This window comes from Hylobates moloch, unplaced genomic scaffold, assembly GCF_009828535.3.
Source record: "Hylobates moloch isolate HMO894 unplaced genomic scaffold, HMol_V3 SCAFFOLD_19, whole genome shotgun sequence".
Lineage (NCBI taxonomy): Eukaryota > Metazoa > Chordata > Mammalia > Primates > Hylobatidae > Hylobates > Hylobates moloch.
This window is the reverse complement of record NW_026652294.1, coordinates 40,756,089-40,773,961: the sequence shown is the minus strand read 5'-3', so window position 1 is coordinate 40,773,961 and position 17,873 is coordinate 40,756,089.

The following is a 17,873-nucleotide window of genomic DNA, read 5'->3' as shown; positions in this document are numbered from 1 at the left end:
CGACTCAAGCTTTTCTAATATTTATAGATGAAAGAGGGCAAAAGTTTCTTCCCTGAACCTAAATCATTTACAAAATGACATATATAGGGTACACATATGCACATGTATAAATCTTTTTTTTTAGACGGAGTCTCACTCTGTCGCCCAGGCTGGAGTGCAGTGGCACGGTCTTGGCTCACTGCAACCTCCGCCTCCCGGATTCATACCATTCTCCTGCCTCAGCCTCCCAAGTAGCTAGGACTACAGGTGCCTGCCATCACGCCTGGCTAATTTTTGTATTTTTAGTAGAGACGGGGTTTCACCATGTTGGCCAGGATGATCTCGATCTCTTGACCTCATGATCCACCCGCCTCGGCCTCCCAAAGTGCTGGGATTACAGGCATGATTCACTGTGCCCCGCCTGCACATCTATAAATCTTAATTTAAAAAGAAAAATGCCCAGGGTCACTGATCACCTGGAGCTCAGCCTGCTCCAGGACCAGGCTGGTGGTCCCGTCCTGCTACCGTGGAGGCAGGATGTCGGGTCAGAACTCAGGGGTTCACCGAAGCAGCAGGCAAGGCAGGCCTGGAGCCTGCAAGGGAACTGTCTTGTGAGAGGTTGTTGTTAGTGGGGGGAGGGCATACTGGGGTGCTCAGGCCGAAGCCAACAGAGGGTGGGTAGGAGCCGCAATTGCGAGGGGAGAGGGCTGAAACTTGATTGGTGACCAGAGAGTAGGGATGGCAGCTTTGGGACAGGAGCAGCTGGAGCCAGGGTCACAGCAGCCAATCCTGGGACCCACCAAGGGTGGGCTGCCAGCAGAGTATGGCCACGACCCAGATCCAGGCTGTAGGGTCCTTACCTGTTCCCTTTAGAGCTCTGCCTGGTCACAGGTGAGTTCCAGGCCAAGAACCCCCCAAGGGAATGGGGGGGCAGGAAGGGATAGTGTCTGGAATCGTCCACACTGGCGCTGAAAGCCACATTCTGGGAGAGTGGGGGCTCTGAGGCAGGGTGAGAGCAGACACCTGGGATTCCCCAAAAGAAGCCACGTGGAGCAACGGACCACGAAGGACTCTCCGCTTTAAGTGGCTCTGCTCCACTCTTCCCCTGCCAACTGGCGGAGCACACCCCGGAGCAGAGGGAGGTCAGAGACTTGAGGGCGGACCTGGCCAGTCTACCTGGTGGGCAGCCTCAGCGCCGTGCAGTGAAATTTCCTGTCCATGGGCCTCGGCCTCCCTCTGACTAAATGCTCCCTAGTGATTTCAGATGTCCCTGCGCCCACTCAGGCCCTGATGCGCTCTCAGGATGGGGTGTCTCATTGGCCTATGAATGAAAACCCACAATCTTTATCTTGGAACATAGTGGGGGTAAATAAATAAATAAATAAATGTCATGCAATATGAAAAATAGCCACAAGGGGGCACTGTGTCTCCAAACCAATTTTACAGCTCATCTCTCTAGGAAACCCTTCCGCACAGCAGTAGTAACTCACCAAATTATATTCACAATTTCCAATGGGCCTCCCCTTGCGAGATTCCATTAGATCTTCGTATCAGCCTTAATTCATTGGAAGGGCTGACAGACCCATTTCACAGATGAGAAAACTGAAGGTGATTATGTTCTATGAGACACAGCTGCTCTGGGTAGAACAAGGCAGTTAGCTCCTGGGACCCAGGAGGAGTGGAATCTAGGCCCCAGTAACTGCCCCAGACCTTAAAGGGACGGCCCCAAGACACTGCAAGAGGTGAAGCAGTCCTCACACTCCACATAGAGATAAATACAGGTGGTTTTCTCCTCCCACCCCCAACCACCCATATCTACAAAATGTTAAAAATTTAAAAATGTGGGTAACCTAAAGAAGCAGACAGACAAAGCAATTAGATGCCCTGACAACCACTGTTAACATCTGGGCTCTTCTCTGGGGAGACCACAACTTTTTTTTTTTGAGACAGAGTTTCGCTCTTGTTGCCCAGGCTGGAATGCAATGGCGCGATCTTGGCTCACTGCAACCTCCCCTCCTGGGTTCAAGGGATTCTCCTGCCTCAGCATCCTGAGTAGCTGGAATTACAGGCATGTACCACCATGCCCGGCTAATTTTTTTTTTTTTTTGTATTTTTTAGTAGAGACGGGGCTTCTCCATGTTTGTCAGGCTAGTCTCGAACTCCCGACCTCAGGTGATCTGCCTGCCTTGGCCTCCCAAAGTGCTAGGATTACAGGCATGAGCCACTGCACCCAGCTTTTTTTTTTTTTTTTTTTTTTTTTTTTTTTTTGAGACAGAGTTTTGCTCTTGTTGCCCAGGCTGGAGTGCAGTGGCACGATCTCGGCTCACTGCAACCTCCGCCTCCTGGGTTTAAGTGATTGTCCTGCCTCAGCCTCCCAAGTAGCTGGGATTACAGGTGCCCACCACCACACCTGGCTAATTTTTTTATTTAGTTGAGACAGGGTTTCTCCATGTTGGTCAGGCTGGTCTCAAACTCCTGGCCTCAGGTGATCCACCTGCCTCGGCCTCCCACAGTACTGGGATTACAGGCATGAACGACTGCGCCTGGCCTGAAACCAGAGTCTTTACAGAGAGCACACTTCTTGGAGCCTCAGGGACCACCCTAGGTGTGGCTGCAAGAAGACCACACAGATGAAGACACACAGCTGGGCATAGCCACAGCCAACTCCTGGGACAATCTCTGCCCCTCCAGGTGCTGTGAGTGCTCCATCTCAGTGCTGGCACTTATGGCCGCTGCAGTAGGTGCCCTTGTCTGTTGGCTACTGACTGGGCTCAGCTACTGGGGACTGGCTGGCAGGGAGAGACTGAAGTTATAGTGTTTAGTACCCCAGCTGTCTCCTGCCGGGCTGCAGTGTCTTGATTGCAACCTGCCACTGAACCACTGGTTACCCTCAGGAGCCAATCCTGCCCTTTGCCCCTTGGAGCCTAGGTGCATTCATGGCTCCTGGCTGCTGCTGGCCCTGGGTGTTTCTTCGTCCTTTGTTGGAATTCTTTAATCCTGACCACACCTCTGTGATGCCCCTTCATTAAATGATCCCTAATCACCTCGTGTTATAGGTTGCATTCTGTCTCTCCTATAAAAAATAAGATTTTCTAACCCCCAGTACCTTAGAATGTGACCTTATCTGGAAATAGGGGCTTTGCAGATGTAACTAGTTAACATGGGGTGATACTGGAGTAAGGTGCATCCCTGTAAGAAGGTGGCTGTGTGGAGACAGAGACACCCAGGGAATGTGTCCTGTGATGATGGAGGCAGAGATACGAGTGATGCAGCTGTGAGCTCAGGAACACCAAAGCCTGCCGGGAAAACACCAGGCACTGGGAAGGAAGGGGTCAGGAAGCGATCTTCCTACAGCTTCCAGAGGGAGCAGGGCCCTGCTGACATCTGGATTTCAGACTTCCAGCCTCCAGGGCTGTGAGGCAATAGGTTTCTGTTATTTCAAGCAACTCAATTTGTGGCAATTTGTTACAGAAGCCCTAGAAAACTAATAGACGCCATCAAATTCCAGCCTGGGCCTTGACCGACACAGCCAATCCCCAGAAGAAATTGGCAAGACTCCCTTGGGGAAATTCAGGAACCACGGGAAATGACCCGTTCCTTCAAGGAGACATAAGCATCATTCAGCGTGCTCTCAGCCCAGAGAAATGACTGGCTCTGTAAGTTATCAGGGAACTGAGCAGCTCTAATGGAAGGACCTTACTGTTCTCAAATTGCTAGAAGGAATTTCAGGCACCAAAATGGAACCCCCCTGCCAGGATTAAACTATTATCTCCAGAATATTCCAAGCACCTCTGTGCAGGGACGTGTGTCTGATTACATGTGAGCAGAAGATTTGGCTCTCAGGGCAGGGCTCACGGGACAAAAACGTTTTCTGCAGTAAAAGGGTCAGACGCTCCAAGAGCCTGGTACTCTGAGGGAGAATAGTCTAATCAGTGCGGTGGACCAGACCCGTGCAGGAAGATGGACCCTGAACCCAGTGGCCCAGCACCAACTGTCCAGCTAAGAAACATCCCACCAACGCATGCTTGTAATCCCAGCTACTCGGGAGGCTGAGGCAGGAGAATCGCTTGAACCCAGGAGGCAGAGTTTGCAGTGAGCTGAGATCATCCCACTGCACTCCAGCCTGGATGACAGAGTGAGACTCTGTCGAAAGGAAGAAAGAAAGAGAGAAGAGAAAGAGAGAGAGGAAGGAAAGAAGGAAGGAAGGAAGGAAGGAAGGAAGGAAGGAAGGAAGGAAGGAAGGAAGGAAGGAAGGAAGGAAGGGAGAGAGAGAAAGGAAGAAAGAAAGAGAAATAAAGGAAGGAAGGAAGGAAGGTGAAAGAAAGAAAGAAAGAAAGAAAGAAAGAAAGAAAGAAAGAAAGAAAGAAAGAAAGAAAGAAAGAAGAGAAAGAAAGACAGGCCCCATCAACTGCCAGCTCTGCCTCCCCACACCTTCCTGGAAGTGGCTGGTCTTCCCTGACTTGGGATCCCTTCCAAGAGGGAATCAATAGGTTGGTAGAAACACACCAAGACCCAATCGAAGTGGACTGTGGGCCACCTGCTTGTGCCTGGCCTCACACTTGCTACCTCCCCAGCTCCTGCAGCTGACCATATAGTCCTCAGGAAGTCAAATGCTATATCGGCTATGACTTTGGAGGTTATAGGCAACAGGAACCCAACTCAAGCATTTATTCACCCAAGTAACCGGAAATTCTTATTTCAGGCAGAGTCAGGCCTCCAAATGGTGCCACGAGGATTCGGTCACTTTTGCCATCTCTCGGCAATATATTCCACCACGTGGGCTTCACACTCAGCAGATATTTCCATCATCATGATGAGAGGGACTCCACAGCTCCAGGTGCATGTTCCAGCTACTTAGAAGCTACCTAGAAAGAGATTTCTCTTTCCCAATAATTTATACTAAACTTTGGGTATGTGGCCCTTTTGAAACAACCACCGCGTGTCTGATTGCCCAGGCCTGGGCCAGGTGCTCCACTCCTAGGGAAGGAGGGGTGGGGCAGTCGTGTCTGAACAAGAACAGAGTGGAGAAGTGGTGGTTTCCCAAGAGAAAATGAAGATGCTCTTCCGAGAAGAAAAGGAGAGCGTATATTTTGCAGGCAAAGCAATGTTTCTTCCAAAATGCATATCCCTGGAGAAGGCAAGAGCTAACACACACTGATACAACCCATCTGCTCGCTTACTAGAGTCTCTCACTCATTGCCTTATGCAATGCTCCCAGCAAGCCTCCAAGATAAATATGGGTTCCATTTCTACCTATCAGGAACACAAAGGCTAAGAAAGCTGAGTAGATCATTCAGCCAAAGTGCGTAGCAGGTCAGTCACAGAGCTGAGACTTGTGGGTAGTAATGGCTGGACCACTTGCAGACAGAGAAGATCAATAACCTGCCAGTGTTTTCCATGTTAGAACTGGGTGGGGTTTCCAAGGGTAGGGTCAGATCAGGCATCCCCTTCCTGGTGTGCCCTGGTTGACAGTGGTAACTGGGGAAGCCTTAGGTTGCTCGAAGTTAACATTAGTTGCAAAAATAAGTCAAGGAGCTTCCATCAGGAAGGCCGAGCTGGGGCAGGCGAGTTTTGTCTGGACTAGAGAGTGTTCTGTTGGCATCAAGGGGAATGCCCAGGTATATAAACAATAGAGGAATCTGTAAGACTTCGCAGATGCCTGTGGTGCCTGGTGATACAATCCCCTCTCCATCCACAATTTCAGCTGCAGTGATGGTGGAAGGAAGGCTCCCATGCACGCTGACAGCATTCTACCTCATCTCTCCACTTTTCTGTCTTGGGGCTTTCTCTAAAGCAAGAGAATGCCTGCAGTCCTTGCAGGTGCCGTCCAACGTTGCAGAACTGTTCACATCCCCAGGGACGACCTTCAACTAACAAGGGACAGAAGTTGGTAGACAATGCCCAACCCTCCCACCCTTTAAAAGGACGAGTCTGAGGCACATCCAATATGGCACCTCAAGGGTCTGCAGCAGCTTTGAGCCCAGCTGAGTGACCAGCCCACTAAAGCACACTTGATTGGCTTTTTTCCTTTCCTGTCTCATTCTTCCAGCTCCCTTGCTTCTCTTTCCTGGACCCACCTTCCCCATAACTACTTCCTCCCAGTCCTTGTCTCAGGTTCTGCTTTCAGGGAACCCCCGACTAAAACTGAAAACTTTTTGGAGGTGGCCTCATTTGAGATGGACCAGTAGCATGTTAGGGATCCATAGTTTGCAAGAAACAGAAATGTATTCAAACTCATTAATGTAAAAAGGTAGTTTGTTAAAAGAATGAAGCAAAGTATCCCAAAAAATAAAGCATCGGGGTTCCTGGAAATTGGAATATTTTGGGGGAGCACTTCTCCATCCTCCCCGCTTCTCTCTCACCTTCTGCAGGGTCCGTTGTCTGATTCTCTACGTATCTGCTTCATTTTTCTCTTCCCTTTGCAGGTTGTCATTCTTGGTTTACTCAGGATTTCTGCCCCCACACAGCTATGGCTTGCACATGGCTTTGACTTGCTGAGATGTCAAGTCTAACCCTAAGTCTATGGAATCTCAGAGCTTGATTCCCAGAGCAAGCTTGCTCAGTCTCTCAAATGGCCCTCCTCAACCCCCACCCATTCCAAATTTCTGGGGTGGGGGGAACTGGCCCAATTTGAATTAAAGTTCCCCTCCCCCCACCAGTTCAATCACCTCTCAGGCTGCCCCCTTTTGAGTCATGTGGGTGAAGCTGGACCTCCAAGGGGTGAAAGGAGAGAAAACAATGAATAGCCAAGGAAGTGGACAGAGCCAGGCTTCGGAGACTCACGTGTGTGAGAGCAATCAGAAGGGCAAGAGCTGAGCTGGGAGAGGTGTCAGGAGGCTGTTGCAAAATAATTCAGGCGACTGACAGAGCATCAAGTGGAGCGAAGGGGAGAAACAGATGGAAGTGACACAGGGAGAGTGTAACTGACAAGATTTGGCAACTGATAGAAGTGAGGAGTCGGAAAGAAAGGTCAGAGATGACTCGGAGGTTTTACTGGGAAGATGAGAGGGTCAGCCATGGAGGAGAAGATGCAGAAGTTTGTGATACACTGAGTTTGAGGCAGGCTATCAAAACAGTCTGTGTTCACCTGAAACAAATCCATCTGCATCACTAGGTGAAAGATGTTTGGGTCATTCTTTTGTTCTGCATAACGAGGTACGGTTGTTTATCTGGGATTAAATTCTGATCAAATTGAATTGAATTTCACATCCAAATTTACCTAGGCATCTAAGGCTTTGTAGAAGCCAAGTGAAATGTAACAATAGACTGCAGTGATGACAAAAGACAATTTAATCAAATAGAAAATTATCTCCAGCTTAGCTGTAGCCATTCATAAAGGAAAGGAGGACAGATTAAGAACTCTTGGACTCAAATGGCCCCAAATTAAAACTTGCATAGATAGAACAGAGCAAATTTAAAGTATGTGAGTTTCAAAAATAAGCACATTTAATCAATATACTATTTTGGGATAAACAGGTATGTGATGAAACTCTAAAGAAAAGCAAGGGAGGGATTAACAGAAACCAGGAAAACGGTTACCTCTATGATGGACGGGAGTAGGGAGGTGACCGAGGAGAGCCACTGGCTGTGGGTCTTGTTAAGTGGGTAAAATTGGTGTTCGCCTTTGGGAGGCCAAGGGGGGCGGATCACAAGGTCAAGAGATTGAGACCATCCTGGCCAACATGGTGAAACCCCGTATCTATTAAAAATACAAAAATTAGCTGGGTGTGGTGGCGTGCCCCTGTAGTCCCAGCTTCCCAGGAGGCTGAGGCAGGAGAATTGTTTGAACCCGAGAGGCGGAGGTTGCAGTGAGCTGAGATCGCCCCTCTGCAATCCGGCCTGGTGACAGGGCAAGACTCTGTCTCAAAAAACAACAAGGCCGGGCGCTGTGGCTCACGCCTGTAATCCCAGCACTCTGGGAAGCCGAGGCGGGCAGATCACGAGGTCTGGAGATCACGACCATACTGGCTAACACAGTGAAATCCCGTCTCTACTAAAAAAAAAAAAAAAAATTAGCTGGGCGTGGTGGTGGGCACCTGTAGTCCCAGCTACTTGGGAGGCTGAGGCAGGAGAATGGCGTGAACCTGGGAGGCAGAGCTTGCAGTGAGCCCAGATCGTGCCACTGCCCTCCAGCACTCCAGCCTAGGAGACAGAGCCAGATTCCATCTCCAAAACAACAACAACAACAACAACAACAACAACAACAACAGCAAAAACTGGTGTTCCTTAAGTTTAGTAGTGGGTTCACAAGTGATCTTTTATTATTCTTTAAGCCATTTGCATGCATGATTTACACTTTCATATTTATGACATATTTATAATTTCCTAGGGGCTCCATCAGGTCTGCCTCATCCTATGCATCTTCAGTAAGAACATGCTCATTTTAGATATTGACATATTTCAAGGGGTCACCTACGAAATAACCTGAGGTGTGCTTAAATATCCTCCACCTTTGATCTGTCTACAATGTAGATCCTTTAGTCATGCCAGGCCAGCTACGTGTTCTTGTTCCACTGAGAATGTTTCAAATGCTTTGAAAGAAAGCTGTTCAAAAACTTGTTTTGGCTAAAAATTTACGCTAATCTCTAGCAACTAAAAGGGCCATGCCTCCCTACAGGCTCTAGAACCTTCTTTCAGATCAGCCACAAAATTTCACCCTTCCTCCCTTCAGAGTCAGCTCTTCACCCACCAGTTCTGTCTGCTAAGTCCTTCCTGCTTCTCTGAACTCCCCAGAGACTCAACACGTTCCCTGAAATTTAAACTGAAGGCCAGTAAGGCAAAATCTAGCCACTCATGTGTCACATCCTAAGTGCACGTGGACTGTTTTAAGGGCTTGGTCTGTATTTTCAGTATTTTCTGGAGGAAAATGCTGAAAGGGCAAGTTAAGGCTTGGAGGAGTGAACAGTGGAACTTGGCAAAGTGCTGTGAAATGGGAAGTGAAGGGCAGGGGTTGTCTGTGCCGACGTCCCCACTGGCCTCTCCTCGGTCAGAACGCCTGCTGCCATGCTTCCACAACACCCCAGAACAACACGCTCAACTCTCCTTGACTCCTTCCATGAAAATAAAAAAACTGTCCACTTAGGAAAATTATGCCTTTTCATTTCTCTGCTGTATATAATAGGACTCTCTCTCTCTCCATATATATGTGTGTGTGTATGTGTGTATATATTTACTTAATAAAGAAATATACTATATATAAATAAAGTATATATAAAAAATATATATTTATATATAAATATACTATATATAAATAAAAATATACTATATATTATAGATATTTTTATATATATATTTATTTGATTAATGTTATTTTTATATTAAGTAAATAAATATATGTAAATACATAATATAAATATATAAAAATATATTATATAATATAAATAAATGCTTATTTAAAATATATTATATACTATTATATAATATATGAATATATTTATATATAATATATTTAATTAATATTAAATATATAAATATGTGTATAAATATATATATATATATATATATATTTGATGACTTCGAAACTTTTACATCACATCTTGCCAAAGTCTTCCAGGGTCCCTATGCTCTGCTTCCACATCTCAGCGCCTCTGCAGAGGTGTGCTCACCCACCAGAAAGCCAGGGTCCCAGCTGTCTTCCTCCAAACCCCACGGTAGGTGCTCCCCAAAGGAGACCTGACTCCTCTCACGTCCAGCTCTGCAACTCATGGTATGTACTCTGCAGCCTCCTGAGAGCATTCAGGTTCCTTCCTCATTGACAAACTTTCCAGCATCCATACAGGCAACTGAGGACACTGGGGGGCCTTCCTTCCAGCTCGGGAAACATGAGGAGGAGTAAAAAACAGACATCACGTCGGGGGGAAAAATGCCATCGTTGGTGTTTTTTTTAATTGAGCTATTTCTTACACACAGTAAAGCGCACAAACTGTACATATACAGCTCAGTGGAATTGTACCTGTGTATGCACCCGTGTAACCACCATGCAAATCAAGTGATGGAACTTTCTGTCACCTCAGAATGTTTCCTCATACCTGGTCAACCTCTACCCTCAGAAGTAACCACCAGTTTGACATCAATCACCCATAGGTCATTTTTAGCTGTTCTTGGATTTTGTGTAAGTGGAATCATAGAGTATATGCTTTTTTTGTGCTTTGCTTTCGTCACTTACACAATTTCTACATGAGTCATTCAGGTTGTACCAGTGGTTTGTATTTTTTTGCTTTTTGTTTTTCTGAGAGGTATTTCATGATATGAATATTTCACAACTCGTTTATCCCTTCTAGGGATATTTTCTATGGACTTGTAGTTGTATTTATTCATTGTGTCTTCTGCTGTGTCCATTCTGCTGTTAAAAACTATCTCCTCAGTTCCTTAATGGTTTTTGTTTTTTTTTTTTTTTGAGATGGGGTCTCGCTCTGTCACCCAGGCTGGAGTGCAACGGAGCAATCTCAGCTCACTGCAGCCTCTGCCTCCTGGGTTCAAGCCACCACACCCAGCTAATTTTTTTGTATTTTTAGTAGAGACAGGGTTTCACCGTGTTAGCCAGGATGGTCTCGATCTCCTGACCTTGTGATCCGCCTGCCTCAGCCTCCCAAAGTCCTGGGATTACAGGCGTGAGCCACCTCGCCCGGCCCATCTTCGTAGAAATTTCTAATAGTCAGTGCTGGTCTAGACTGAAGGAAAAATAATCAAAACTAATATGATCATTGTTACACCACCCTAAGGGTAGACTAGGTTGGTTTTCTACCTTAATCTTCTTAACATTTTTTAGTCAATCCTTCCAATCTGGTCTTTCAAAAATATTTATATTTCAATAATAATAGAAATCATATTCTACCAACTATTTTGTAACCTGCTTTTGTTTACCTGAAATTATATCATAAACATTTTTCCTATTATTAGCTCATCACTGTCCTAGATGAATTCCTAGATGTATAAATTCTGGGCCATGAATATATTAAAGCCTTTTGCCACATAATACAAATTTATTGTATAGAAAAATTCATTTATTTTCACTCCCGCTAGTAAATGTATTAAAATGCTGGTCATGCCCTGCACTTTCCCAGTGTTAGATAATTTCATTACTTTTAAGCTTAGCCAGTTTGAAATGGTATCACTCATTCCAAACTGTTTTGTGGGCTGGGCGCGGTGGCTCATGCCTATAATCCCAACACTTTGGGAGGCCAAGGTGGGCAGATTGCTTGAGATCAGAAGTTCGAGACCAGCCTGGGCAACATGGTGAAACCCCGTCCCCATTAAAAATACAGAAATTAGCCGGGCGTGGTGGCGCATGCTTGTAATCCCAGCTACTTGAGAGGCTGAGGTGGGAGAATCGCTTGAACCCAGGAGGCAGAGGTTGCAGTGAGCCAAGATCGAACCACTGCACTCCAGCCTGGGCAACAGAGAGAAACTCTGTCTAAAAAAAAAAAAAACGTTTTTGTGTTTCGTGCTGTTTATATTTCTTCTATGAATTTTCTGTTCATGTTCTTTTCTATTTTACTATTTACCTTTTATCTGTAAAACTACAGTTCATATGTTAAGTGCTTATTAGCTATATATATCATATTTTCCTTAGCTTGCTTCTGATGTACAGAAAATTTAAAATTTGTATGTAATCCAAACTTGGCTCTTCTTATTATAGTTCTTCCTTTGCTTTTTTTTTTTTTTTTTTGAGATGGATCTCGCTTTGTTGCCCAGGCTGGAGTGCAGTGGCGAGATCTTGGCTCACTGCAAGCTCTGCCTCCCGGGTTCATACCATTCTCTTGCCTCAGCCTCCCGAGTAGCTGGGACTATAGGGGTCCACCACCACGCCTGGCTAATTTTTTGTATTTTTAGTAGAGACGGGGTTTCACCGTGTTAGCCAGGATGGTCTCCATCTCCTAACCTCGTGATCCGCCCACCTCGGCCTCCCAAAGTGCTGGGATTACAGGCATGAGCCACTGCGCCAGGCTGCTTTTTCTGTTAAAAAGACTTCCCCAGTTATTTAAGTCACTATATTTTTTCCAGTTCTTTTATGACTTCAATTTTTAGCAACAGCTATTTTGACATAAGTTATTTGCTATCCAATCTATCTCAGCATGTTTCTGAAGATGAATTAATTTGAGAAAATCTCATTAAAACGTTATTTGTCCAAATAGTCTTCTTACTACCTAATTAGCGCTCCTTTGATGGGCAATTCATGTGCAAATAAAAGCACGTCTGTAATTTCGGGCTGTAGGCTAGCAAGGCAGCTACTGAAGATTAGAAGAGATTAAATAAAGAAATTATAAGAGGCAGACCACAATAGCTGGGTGCAGTGGCTCATGCCTGTAATCCCAGCACTTTGGGAGGCCGAGGTGGGTGGATCACCTGAGGTCAGGAGTTTGAGACCAGCCTGGCCAACATGGCGAAACCCCATCTCTACTAAAAATACAACTTAGACGGGTGTGGTGGCACTCGCCTGTTATTCCAGCTACTCGGGAGGCTGAAACAGGAGAATCACTAGAACCCAGGAGGCGGAGATTGCAGTGAGCTGAGATCACGCCACTGCAATCCAGCCTGGGCAACAGAGCAAGACTCCATCTCAAAAAAAAAAAAAAAAGGCAGATCACGAAAGCAATAAGAATTACTGCAAATGTTTCATTAGCCCTTTCTTCTGGTATATGCTGGATGCTAAAATTTTACATACCCCTTCTCTCTGCTGAAGCTTCTCCCTTCCTTCGGTAGGGCATCACAAAAAGTAAGACCCCAATACGCCTCAGGCACCCTCCAAAGGTGAGTGAGAAGTGAAGGCAGCTAGCTGGCCAATGAGGTTCTGATGGGAGGCGCTGTTAATAATCAGCCCTTTGACCGGGCATGGTGGCTTATGCCTGCAATCCCAGCACTTTGGGAGGCCGAGGTGGGCAAATCACGAGATCAGGAGTTTGAGATCAGCCTGACCAACATGGTGAAACCCCATCTCTACTAAAAATACCAAAAAATTAGCTGGGTGTGGTGATGGGTGCCTGTAATCCCAGCTACCTGGGAGGCTGAGGCAGGAGAATCTCTTGAACCCCGGAGGCAGAGGTTGCAGTGAGCTGAGATCGCACCACTGCACTCCAGCCCAGGCGACAGTGCAAGACTCCATCTCAAAAATAAAACAAAATAAAATAAAATAAAATAAAATAAATAATCGGCCCTTTGATTCTGGAACAAGAAAAGATGCAAAGCTATGACTCAGTTAAAGAAAATAACATACACCACATGGCATCCTTATCTCTGAGCACCTTCAGAGAAAGCAAAGACCACATAGTCTCCCAAATGGTCATGGTCCTATAGAGGTGGAGACTCGGCTGGGCGCAGTGGCTCATGCCTGTAATTCCAGCACTTTGGGAGGCCAAGGCAGGCAGGTCACCTGAGGTCAGGACTTTGAGACTTGCCTGGCCAACATGACGAAACTCTGTCTCTACTAAAAATACAAAAAATTAGCCAGACATGGTGGGTGCCTGTAATTCCAGCTACTAGGGAGGCTGAGGCAGGAGAATTGCTTGAACCCACAAGGCGGAGGTTGCAGTGAGCCGAGATCACGCCACTGCACCCCAGCCTGGGTGATAGAGTGAGACACTCCGTCAAAAAAAAAAAGGGGTGAGGACTCAAGCTCAGCCCTGACATAGATCTTTTCATCCGAGTTCCAGCCAACTTCCTATGGCTAGAATTGTATGTCACATCATTTGCTTTGTATTACAAATATAATCGAGAGATTATTTCAGTATGAAATATCCATCATCTCTTATGTTGATAAAGAACCTTATAATTTTGGAAAGATTTTATACACACTGTGAGAAGACCGCTGAACTAGATGTCCAAAAGTCTGAAGCTGGGGCTATCCAGCTATTGCTGGAGGAGACTCTAGGAGATCACTTAATTCCTATTTCCTAGTCCCTTTTATGCCACAACAGGCTCCCTGAACGTAAGTCACTCCGTGCTCTGGGCTGCAGTCTACCCGTCTATCTATGTTATAGTGCTATGCCCCCTTTTATTCTCCCTTCACTTCTCCCATGCCCATCATTATTACCACTAGGTTTGAAGAGGATCACATCTGCTGAGAGCGCAAAGGTGGAAACCCAAACCCAGTATGACAATTGCGGTACTGGAAGTATGGATCCCCCAACGCAGGGGCACTGCTGACTCTATGTCAAGGTCTAGGGAGGCAAACACAGAGGATGAAGCAGTGAAGGATGAGCAAATACACTTCAAAGAGTACCAGATATCAAAATAACAGAGTACTTGGTTCCATGTAGAATAAGGAAGTGGCAGCCTGGTGCGGTGGCTCATGCCTGTAATCCCAGCACTTTGGAAGGCTGAGGCGGGAGGATCAAGAGGTCAGGAGTTCGAGACTGGCCTGACCAACATGGTGAAACCCCATCTCTACTAAAAAAATACAAAAATTCCCTGGGCGTGGTGGCAGGCTCCTGTAGTCCTAGCTACTCAGGAGGCTAAGGCAGGAGAATCACTTGAACCCGGGACGCAGAGGTTGCAGTGAGCCAAGATCGCACCACTGCACTCCAGCCTGGGCAACAGAGTGAGATACCATCTCAAAAAAAAAAAAAAAAAAAAAGGAATAAGGAAGTGGCTGAAAGATGATTATATTCTCCACATTTAGACAGATCTGGTCCAGTTTAGAGGGTGTCTCTAATCAGCTTAAGGAGATTTTGGGCTGAGACAATGGGGTTTTCTAGATATACAATCATGTCATCTGCAAACAGGGACAATTTGACTCAAAGGAGAGCCTATTTTCACAGGAAATGAAGACATGAATAGTGAAAGAAAATAACTTATTATGGTTGTAGAGAGGTGATGTGTTTGACTTTTGCTGGGGTTTTTAAAACACGTATTTGGAGATCATTACAAACAGGAGAGGTATGGATGGCAGATAAATAATTCTCAAATCATATGAAACTTGCTTAAGTAACTAATTTACAACGCTGAGAAAGGCTTAGTCATCCACTTTAAAAATTAATTAAGTTAATCAGTGAGCACATATCCTGGACTTGGCAGGCCAAGGTTTGTTCAAAGGTAACTAATGGCACAGAGAGCACCTCAAGTCCAAATGAGTACAAGCTGCAAGAGAGCATTTACGAGGTGTTATGGATTAAATGGTGTTCCCCTACAATGTTTATATGTTGAAGGCATAAGCCCTAGTTCCTCAGAATGTGATCTATTTGGAGATAGGGCGTTTAAAGAGATGAGTAATTTAAAATGCAGTCACTAGGGTGGGCTCTAATCCAACCTGACTGGTGTCCTTATAAGAAGAGGAGGAAACAGCAAGGATGAGCGTGCACAGAGGAAAGGCCATGTAAGGACATAGCAAGAAGGCTGCCATCTGCAAGCCAAGGAGAGAGGCCTCCAGAGAAGCTGAACCTGCTGACAGCTTGATCTTGGACTTCCAGCCTCCAGAACTGTGAGAAAAATTCATTTCTGTTGCTTAAGCCACTCCAGTCTGTGGCATTTTGCTATGGCAGCCCTAGCACACTAATGCAGAGGGTAGAACTGACCTGGGCTTGGAGCATCCTGGGAAGAGACCATCCAGCTAAAACCACTCAGATTAAGGTGTTGATTAAGAAGTCCAGTAGCCATTCAACCCTTGCTTTATTTGGTGTTCTTTATGAAAGGTTTAATTTTTTAAAGTGGATGACTAAGCCTTTCTCAGCATCGTAAATTAGTTACTTAAGCAAGTTTCATATGATTTGAGAATTATTTATCTGCCATCCATACATCTCCTGTTTATAATGATCTCCAAATATTTAATTCTTTTAATTCATTTATCTTTGTTAAGGGGTGTGTGTATGTGTGTGTGTGTGTACGTGTTTAAGAATCACAATTCTGACTCAAAGGACTGTGGAGCTTGTACATAAGCATCCACCATGGTTTTGTTGTCATAAGATGTCAGATAATGCAAGAACCTTGTGAGGAAATAAAAAGCTTCTTTAGAACTGGTCTGACGCTTAAGAACGTAAAATTTATAACCCAACAATACATTCTCACATCTTGATGCTAACGGTAACTCTGCAATTGTGTTGCTGTCACCCTAAAGAATTTTCGACAGCATTTGTGTTAAAACAAAACAAAACATTCTTCCATCTCTATCCTTTCCCACTCCTTAATGGATGGATGGATGGATAGATAGGCAGATAGACAGATACATAGGTGGATGGATGGATAGATAGATAGATAGATAGATAGATAGATAGATAGATGATAGGTAGAACCCAGGTCCTGTCTTGTCCTCCTATCCATGTCTTTGGGTAAAAGCACCTATTTGTTGCCCAATGAGTCCTGGATGCCAAAATGGGTGTTGTTCAGAATGTTTCCACTTACCTTTCCCTTGGGCCCAGGAAGAATCTTCAGTCTAAAGAATGAAAAGAAAAGACCCATAAGAACAGGTCTTCCAAGGAAATGAGGTGGCTCTGGGAACACCTTTTCTCTCAGAATCCTAAGGCAAGACCTATTCAGACCTCAGCAAGCCTGTCTACCTCCAGCTCTCCGTCTGCAAAAATGCCCCCTGCCCCTGAGCTACGAGAGAAAGGACTCCTTCAAGATGTTGTTGGGAGGGGAGGGCAGGGATATGGAACAGGGACTGATTGCACATGCAGATGTGCTGGGAGAGACAGCAGATCCAGTTGCTTCAGGAAGAAAATCAAGACTTTGTCCAGGGGCCCCTTGGCCAAGACAGAAACTCCCCTCAATCAGGGGACTCACTTACCTCCAAGGAATGATGAGGCCATTCCTGTTCCCTGAGTCAAACCTGTATTGCCTCTCCACTGGACAATCCAAAAACAAGAAACAAACAAACGAATTCATCCCTGTGCCCTCTCTGAGAGAAGAAATATGAGCCCAGAGGAGGGTAAAAATAAATACCCACGTGAGGAAAATATTCCCCGAATTCCAGCATTCAGAAGCATGCCCCAAGCACTGCGACACCATTCGAGCATTCAGAAGCATGCCCCAAACACCGCGACGCCTAAGGTAAACTTATTTAAAAGAGAATGTTAGTGACTTTTTAAAATAAAATGTGCAATACGTTTTTCTTCAAACTTCAAGTATCTTTCTAGCTAAATGAAGTAACTCTGTGTTTAAAGTCAGGAGGGGCAGCTGTTAAGACGTTACTGAGTGTTACCGAAGGAGAAGTTCTGTATTTTATTATACTCGTGTGTATATTTATTATTTTTTTAAAATTTTTTTATTATACTTTAAGTTCTAGGGTACATGTCCACAACGTGCAGGTTTGTTACATATGCATACATGTGCCATGTTGGTGTGCTGCACTCGTCAACTCGACATTTTAAATAATACTTGATTATATATTTATTACTTTTTTTTTTTTTGAGACGGAGTGTGGCTCTGTCACCCAGGCTGCAGTGTAGCTGCACGATCTTGGCTCACTGCAACCTCTGCCTCCAGGGTTCAAGCAATTCTCCTGCCTCAGCCTCCTGAGTAGGTGGGGCTACAGGCGCCCACCACCACGCCCAGCTAATTTTTTGGTATTTTTAGTAGAGATGGGGTTTCACTGTGTTAGCCAGGATGGTCTCGATCTCCTGACCTCATGATCCGCCTGCCTCAGCCTCCCAAAGTACTAGGATTACAGGCGTGAGCCACCGCGCCGGGCCATATAGTTATTAGTTTTATGGGAAGTCCTGTATTTATTGTACTGTTTCCATATTAATTACTGGACCGTTTGATGGTCTAATGAGATCATCATGACATTCACTTTTACCCGAACCCTTATCCTGCTTAATTATTCACCTCCTGACATAATCAAATGTGAGGAGGTTTGGCAAGGCATGCGACAATATATAAGCAAGATTCATAATTCCATTAATGACTCTTACTACCATAGCAGTGATGCCAGCTACACACATTAGTTCAGGAGCACTGATGGG